Source organism: Felis catus, chromosome A1 (genome assembly GCF_018350175.1).
Source record: "Felis catus isolate Fca126 chromosome A1, F.catus_Fca126_mat1.0, whole genome shotgun sequence".
Classification (NCBI taxonomy): domain Eukaryota; kingdom Metazoa; phylum Chordata; class Mammalia; order Carnivora; family Felidae; genus Felis; species Felis catus.
Window position 1 is genome coordinate 29,077,561 of NC_058368.1, and position 9,056 is coordinate 29,086,616.

The following is a 9,056-nucleotide window of genomic DNA, read 5'->3' on the forward strand; positions in this document are numbered from 1 at the left end:
GGAGAACACCCACCCACTCCTTAAACGCTCCACTCAGAAGCAACATACATCACTTCTACCTACAATCCATGGGCAGGAAGTAATCATATGGCCACTCTTGGATACAAGGAAGGCAGGAAAATGTAATCCTCGCTCCTGTTGAGACGGTAACAATTCTACACTGTACAAAGAGAAGCATAGGCTTTGGGCAAATCGCCAGCTACCTATGTATGCGTGTTAATACAGCGTCCTATTTCCGTTTGCCTATTTCCCCCACTCTGACATGAGCTCCATAAGAGCCGGTATTTGGGTGGTGACTGCAGAAGAGAAAGAGAAGGAGAGATGAAATAGAACATGACAAAACTCTGCTACAATAACCGGACTTATTCATTGTATTTTTTTCAATAGCACAAAAATTGTCCACCTTGTGGCTCCCGTTTACAAGTATTTTCATCTGTGTGATCTCATGCAATTCTCTTAATAAGCCTCAGATTAATTAGGACACATATTTTATGCCAGAAACTCAAACTCAAATGGATTAAATAACTTGCCTGAAGTCGTCCAACTAGGAAGTAGCAGAGTCACTACTCAAGGCAGTTCCCCTAAGTCGTAGTTCAGCCGTATTCTCCCTATTCCACGCTAGTTTAAAAATAAGGAGCTATTAGTTTCATCTTCTAACTACCATTTGCGCCAAGAAGGCCCGGGAAGCATCTCTTAGCTGCTTCTAACATGAACTCCTTTCTCAGTTTAGGCCAAGCCTCAATTTACCAGGTGCCAGGCCCAAACCAGCTCCCAGGGGAACCTGGTGGGGGGACACTACTCACACCTCCCAGCAGCTAATGGGGTAATGGAGGAGACAGGTTGTACAACTGGTTGTGGCTGAAGCAGAGTGAGACACGGGTGCTATGCTAGGGAGACAGATGTGAAGCTAAGGCGGCAGTCATGGCTTCCAGTTGGCATGAATCTCATCCCAGTAAATTTGGCTACCCTGAGAATGAGGCTGGGGGGCTGCCAGATTAGCTGTCTGTATTGCTTGGCTCCTGAAGAAGCTGGTTCGATGCACTCTTCAGGTACTTTCTGTGTTCCTGCTTTTCCACATTTGCTCAGGGCCTAGCCTGGGAAGCAGGGCCCCAGAGCTCCACTCATCAGCCCCTTCCTTCCCTGGAAGTCAGATGTTAACCATGGCAACACTGACCTTGGTTCTGAGAGTGTCAGCCATTGGCTGGAAGATGGGTGACAAAGAGCAAAGTCTCTGAAATTTCTGCCTAATCAAAGTCCCAAAGAAGCCAACCTCTGAGCCTTGAGTGGCAGGAGACGAACTGACCCAGAACTTTCCTTGGGGGCTGGCTGGGATGACAAAAAAGAGCAGACACTTAACCCCAAAGGGCCCAGACGAGGTCCTGCTCTGCGGCTCTCCACCGCCATGACCGGGAGCCTCAGTGTCCTCAGACGAGGTCCTGCTCTGCCGCTCTCCACCGCCATGACTGGAAGCCTCAGTTTCTTCGTCTGTAGACTGGCAATGATAACGCCTGCTCATCGGGCTGCCCTGAGAATGAGGAGAGGCCACCCATGGCACAGGCCTCACATGTGGTACTGAATTCCTGCCACAAAGAGCTCCTACACAGCTTCTCTTTATTTTTTTTAAATGTTTATTCATTTTTGAGAATGTGCAGAACAGGGTAGGGGCAGAGAGAGGGAGACAGAGGATCCGAAGTAGGCTCTGCACTGACAGCAGAGAGTCTGACGCAGGGCTCAAACTCACAAACCGTAAGATCATGACCTGAGCCAAAGTCGGGCGCTTCAACTGAGCCACCCAGGCGCCCCACGGAGCTTGTCTTTAAAAGCTCTAGAGTGGGCTCACTCCAGCATTGTGTTCACGGAAACATCCCTCCTTAAGTGGCCTTCTTTGAAGATTACTTCACACTCCTTAAATGCCAAACTTATCTATTTAAATCCCAGAACAGGATGTCCTTGCCTCTGGAAACCCCAGTGTGACCTCTGAGGCTATGGTGCTACGCTGCAAACAGCGCCCTTCGCGTGACAGTCCCCTCATCCCATGGCCAAATGAGACATAGCTGAAATGGTGACTCTAGGCAGGGCCCACATCAAGTTCTCATTGTTACCCTGCCTCACAGCCTCTGTGCACAGAGGCACCAGTTCATGCACTGTTCAGCTGTCAAGGTGGAATTGAGTACTCGAAAGTGGAACAGCTCAAGAGGCCCGCAGTGAGGACCGGAGGGAAACCTGGAAGGAACAGCCACAGGACCGGAAAAACCTTATTAGATCAAAGACACCCCCCTTCCTTCAGAAAGACTCTTCCCTACACCCTTTCAGGCAAATGATTGTCTAGCCTTTAAAAACAAAAAAGCCTCAGGAGAAAGCAAACCCCAGCCCTCCCACAAACTCACCACCGATTGGTGTGTCCAGCTTCGCCCAAGATCCCTAGTCCATCCTTGGTGATATGGAAAGCAGGCAGCCTCCCTTAAGTGGCCTTAAATTCCCATTCAGTCGTTCAGGAAAGCAGGACAATGTAAGCCCAGCCCTTTGAAAGGAGAGTTTTCTTTCCTGACACCTCATACCTCCCCTCAGACCATCTCCACGTTCCCTGTGTCTCTCCTGGACTGTGCAGCCACTAAGAGACTCAGAAAACCAGTGTCTGAGCTCGGGCCAAGAAACGCAAGCCAGGTGCTTCTCATCTTAAGAGAAATAAAGTAGTGATTGTGTAGCGCAAAGTCTTAATTATCAGGAGAAAATGCTAATCCAACCTTTCAGATCATGGTAGTACATCTGTCTCTTTATTTCCAAGGAGGGAACAGTTTTACCTTCCAGAACAGGGCTGAAGACAACATGAACAGAATCCTAAACCCCAGGGCGTGGCAGGATTGAAAAGGCAGAATTCGCACAAAGAATCGCAAATTACAAACGGTGCAGCCTGAAAAACACCCCCCTGCAGCAACCCGCCAAGGAGAAGCGATCTCTTCACCATCTCAATCAAGATTTAAAAATCAGAGAAGGATCGAGATCTCATTTTCCCACGTGCCCTGGGACCCGTGAGGCTGTGGCCCCGAACCAGTGCCACGGCCACTCTGAGGGCAGGCTCTAATCTTAGCACAACGGGCCTCCTCAAATCAGAGCGACCTCCCTTCCCAGGCGGTTTCCTTGTCCGTGTGCTCCCTGGCTCCCTAGCCTGCCGCCGGCCTTATGCAACTTCTCTTATCTGTGCACAAGCAATTGCAAACAAATGTCCTTCCGGGCACAGCTAATCTCTCTATCAGTCCTGGATCACTTGAGATTATGATGGTTAATTATAATGGTTTGGGGAGCTCATTTTCCCCATGGTACATTTACGTCTCTGATTTCCCCTTCCTGAAACTTGTCGTCTGAGACTTTTGTTTAAGGGTCACCTAAACCTTTGGCCCCAGCGTCCAGTTTCTGATGCCTAAAATGAGGCAGCCTCATTTTAGATGAGGCTTTTTGTGTATCAGCCCAAGGAAATAGAGCCAGTCAGGGGCAAAGGTGGGACAAGGGATCAGATGGCAGCCCTTGTTCCATCTGAAAGGTGTGCTGCTGACCCGCCTTCCAGAATGATCCTGAACTCCGTGTTCTTTTAAGATTCCTTTCCTTTGAGTCTGCTCACCTACCGCCACCCTCACTGGGTAAGTCATGGGTAAGAATGTTTCCCACACTCCTCTGCGGCTCCCTGAGTTATCCCAGGAACTCGCTCCACACTCCCGCTTTTCTGAGCAGGGCAGCTTCTCACTCAGAATCCCTCCTGTCACGACACTGCTGCTCCCTTCCCCTCCCGTGGCTCTCAGGGCCTCCTTCCGGCAGCACCAGACCCTGCCCGCCAGATACCCTTGACAAGTGAGGGGTCACACTCCGGTCCTCCCCCTCCCAGACCTGTTCTTGGCTGAGCATGGGCTTCCTTTGGCTTAGAATCTACAACCAAGCCTTGACTCTTCTGATTCCAGAACAGGCTTTGGCCCTGGGCCTAGGACAACAGGTCAAATGCCTCCTGGGAGCACGTAGGAATGGGCCCTTCCCCATATGCTGCATGAAACCTCAAATACAAAGGTGATCCTGTTTTGAAATGTTGATAAGCAAGGACAAGCCCATAGGTGAGCAGGCCAGTCCAGGCCTAGGAAGCAGAACTGTCCAGTGAGCAGCTCAACACCAGATCCTCCAGGGATCTGGAACAGCTCTGCTTTTTTCCCTGGGCCTTCCAAACCAGAACCCACATTTTCATCTCTTTCCTTCCAACTAATCCATGACATACACATGCACACACATGCACATACATGCACACCCACGCATACACGTGCACATGTACACATATATGCATTCGTTCACATGTTCAGATACACACAGTATGTTAACAATATTCTGTCACCATGGGGCTCAGAAGATTTTACTGACTTGGGAATTTTTGAGTTCTAGGAAAAAGTATTAACACTGTGTCGGGATCAGGGTCGGCTTAACATCAGACATCTCCCTGGAGAGACTAGGACGTCTGCCTCTTCTCCCTACTATCAGTGAGGGTGTCTGAAGTTCCACCACTAAAGATTTGTTTCTTTGGGCCTCAAAGCTCTCTCTGTCTTCAGAGGTCCCTTTTTCCCCTATAAATGATAAGCAGTTGGGAAAGGCTTGTTATGGGCCCTCCAGCTGCAATCTTGGTCCTGGATCAATTCTTCAGATGCTTTGGTAGGGTGGGAGCAAGGCCCTGGGGAAGGGAAAGCAGAAAAAAACCTACAAGGGAAGTGAGAGGACAGCACAGACAAGACAAATGAGCACCCACGGACGCTGTCTCACTCCTGATCTGCCTGCGCTGTGCAAGAGGTGAGAAATTTCACCCATGCCCTCAACAGGTATAGACTGAGCACTTACTATGTGCCAGGAGCCATGTCAAGCACTGGGGATACTATGGCAAGCCAAACCAGAGATGGTCGCTGCCTTCATGGAGTTTATGGTCTACTTGCAGGAGGGTGGGGAGAAATCAACCCCCAAAATCACACTAATGACCATTTCATTACAAACCAGGATGAGTGCACTTAAAGAGGGCTCTATAAGAATAGCAGTGAGGAACCAGCCTAGACTGGGGAAGCGGGTATGGGCAGGAAGGCTTTCTGAGGACATGATGCTTGAGCTAATTCTAAAGAAGTAGAATTAATGAGAAAAGCAGAGAAGAGTGAACACCCTAGGTAGTGGGAACTGCATGTGCAAAGGCCCCATGGTAGAAAGAAACCACCTAATACTGCCATTGTGCATAATCCCTAACCTTTAGTAAACTTTGAACTTGAAGGAAAATGCTCCTTTCTAAAAATGTGTTTCCCTTTCCCTTTCCCCTTCCACTTAGCCCTGCACCTAAATCAACACCAAGCAATGCAGAGGTGAGCTATGCAGGAGAAAGCCAAAAAAAAAAAAAAAAAAAACAGAGTTGCAGACAGCAGCTATGACAGCCATTTCCTGTTTGGTGTCTGTCACCACAAACCTCCTTAGCCAAATAAATTAGCACAGGAAAACATTTGGAGAAGGGTGTGGAAGAAACACATACTGAAAAACCAAGAAAAATAGCCCATCTGCTTTTCAGAGAAGAGCTGCAAGTCTGAGGTAGGGTCAGAGCCCACTCAACTGTAGGGGCTGAACCTGGAGGAAGCTGAGGCCCAGAGAGGGGCCAGAATCCAGTCAGTGGCAAGGCTGCGGCTTGAAGCTTCTCTCCCTGCCCTTTGTCCTGTGCTCTCTCCCTGCCTCACTCCCTCTGGCCCTATCAGACTAGATCTGCTGGCTTTCTTCTATCAGATGAGGAACTGGGTGGTTGCAACTGGCCTCTGGGACCCCTGTAGGGTAAGATGGAGCTTAATTTTGCCTTGGGTACAGGAGCCCAACATCCTTGTGATATGAGGGGGTGGGGGGAGGAAGAATACTAGACGCTTTACATCTTCTGTATTTGATCTTCCTTCACAAGGACCCTGGGAGACACAGACCTACACTCCCATTTTATAAATGAGGAAACAACCTCTGAAAGGAGATAAATATGCCCAAGATTGCCCAGATGCTGCATGGTATGGTGAGATTTAACCTGGTCCAGTTTGAAAGCCCATACTCTCTCTTCCTTTGTCCCATCCCATACCCAGAAGGATATTTCTGTGGAGAAACTCAGGGTCCCCAGTCTTGACTGATTGCCAGTAGGCCACCCATCACCACCTTCTGTGGTGATGTGCCCTCTAACACTTGGGGCCAATGTTCTGTGTAGCCAGGCTCCATCATAATTTCCCAATAAGTCATGTCCATTGAACCAGCGAGGCACTCACCCTGTACTGCTCACCTGTTAGTGAGAAACTTCCATATTGTTTAAGCCACTATAATTGGCTTTGCTGATTCCAACAGCTTAGATTCAACCCTACCTAAGTATTTGATGTACTAATGTGCATGATTAATCTCAAAGTAGGGTACATATCATGCAGCATTTTTCAAGTGCGTATGATCTTAATACCTATTTTTCAGAACAGGTTAGGAATGTGTTCCTTCAAAGTATTGAAAGCACTCTTTTCAACATACCCAGAGCCCCAAGCTGCGACATGACCCACAGCTTGCTTGTCGCCAGTTATTCATCTAACAGAGGTTTATAAAATATAAACTACCCTCACCCCAACAATTCCCTAAAGGAATTCGCTTCTTTTTTTTTAAAAGCATTTTTTTTAATGTTTATTTATTTTTGAGAGAGACAGAGTGTGAGCAGGGGAGGGGCAGAGAGAGAGGGAGACACAGAATCGGAAGCAGGCTCCAGGCTCTGAGCTAACAGCATAGAGACCAACACAGGGCTCGAATCCACGAACTGTGAGATCATGACCTGAGCCAAAGTTGGACATTTAACCACCTGAGCCACATACGTGCCCCAAGAATTCACTTCTTTTCCCCAAACCACTGACCCTACCCTCACAACAGCCCAAAAAACCAGATACCCTGCACTTCTAACTTTGGGAGTCCCGGTTCCAAGAGACCATAAAGAAAGAGCTGACAAATGCAGATAGGTCCACAATTCTGGAAGAGGCTAGTAATAAAAATGACAGTGACAATGAACAGCCACTGGTATCCTGATGAAAAAGATTTATCCAAAGCAAATAAAGGTCCCAAACGTGAATAAGAAACAGTTCCACATAATGGAGAAGTTATGTTTAGACAACAAGCCAAGGGTTTGTTTGATTAAAAAAGAAAATATTCCCACAACTACCATCATACTTAATGGCAAAAGACCATCAGCTTTTCCTCCAAGATCAATAACAAGACTAGGTGTGCCTTCTCACCACTTATTTTCAGCATTGTGCTGGGAGTTCTAGCCAGGGCAGTGAGGCAACAGAAAGAATGGAAGATGCATTCAGACTGAAAAAGAAGTGAAACTATTTCTATTTGCAAATGGCATGATTTTGTATACAAAATCCGCACACAAAAAATTACTCAAACTAATAAACAGTTACAGCAAGGCTGCAGGATACAAAATCAGTATGCAAAATCAAGTGTATTCTGTACAATAACAAAAACAATCTAAAAAAAATATGGAATAAAACAATTCTCAAATGTTTTCTTACGTTGTCATCAGAATGAATAAAATACTTAGGAATAAATTTGACCCAAAAAGGTGCAAAATTTATACAGTGAAAACTACAAAGCAGTTGAAAGAGATTAAGAAGACCTAAATAAACTGAAAGCTATTTCACATTCATGAATTAGAAGGAAGACATAATGTTGCTAAGATGGCAACCAAACTGATCTAGAAATTCAGTGCAATCTCTAGGAAAATCCTAGCTGCCTTTTTTATAGAAATTGACAAGCTGATCCTGAAATTCACATAAAAATGCAACAAATCCAGAACAGCCAGTATAATCTTGCAGAAGAACAAAGTTGGAGGACACACACTTTCTGATTTCAAAATCTACTACAAAGCTACAGTAATGTAGTCTGTGTGGTACTAAAATAAGGGTAAACATATAGATCACTGGAAGAGAACTGGGAGTCCATCAATCAACCCATACTGATTTTCAACAAGGGAGCCAATACAATTCAACGAGGAAAAAATAGTCTTTTCAACAAATAGTGCAATGACAACTGGATGTTTATACGTAAAAGAATGAAGTTGGACCTCAGCTCACACCATATACAAAAATTAGCTCAAAGTCTTCAAAGACTTAAATGTAAGACTTGTATAATGTAAGAGTTGTAAAAAATTATGCAACTCCTAAAAAAAACCATGAGTAACTCTTTGTGACCTTGAATTAGGCAATAATTTCTTAGATATGACACCACAAGCACAAGTGACAAAAGAAAAAATAAATTACATGTCATCAAATTTAGAACTTTGGAGCTTCAAAGGACACACAAAAAAGGTGAAAACATGATTTACAAAATAGGAAAAAATATTTGCAAATCATATATCTGATAAGGGACCTGTATACAGAATACGTAGAAAATAGAAAACTCCTACAACTCAATAATAATACAGACAACCTAATTTAAAAGTGGGAAAATGAGGGGAGCTTGGGTGGCTCAGTCAGTTAAGCATCCAACTTCAGCTCAGGTCATGATCTCACAGTTCATGAGTTCAAGCCCTGTGTCGGGCTCTGTGCTGATAGCTCAAAGCCTGGAGCCTGCTTCAGATTCTCTGTCTCTGTCTCTGTCTCTGTCTCTGTCTCTCTCTCTCTCTCTCTCTGCCCCTCCCCTGCTTGCACTCTCTCAAAATAAATAAACTTTGTAAAAATGGGCAAAAGATTTTAATCAACATTTCTCCAAAGAAGATATACAAATAGCCAATAAGTACATAAGTAGATGTTTGACATCATTAGTCATCAGGGAAATGCAAATTAAAACCACAATAAAATACAACTTTACAACCAATAGGATGCCTTTATTCAAAAATACAGACAATAACAAGTGTTGGTGAGGATGCGGAGAAATGAGAACCCATGTATGTTACTGATGGGAATGTAAAAGGGAAACGTTTGGCAATTCTGAAGAAGTTGAACATAGGATTATCAGATGACCTGGCAATTCCACTTCAAGTTATGTTCCCAGGAGAAATTTTAAAA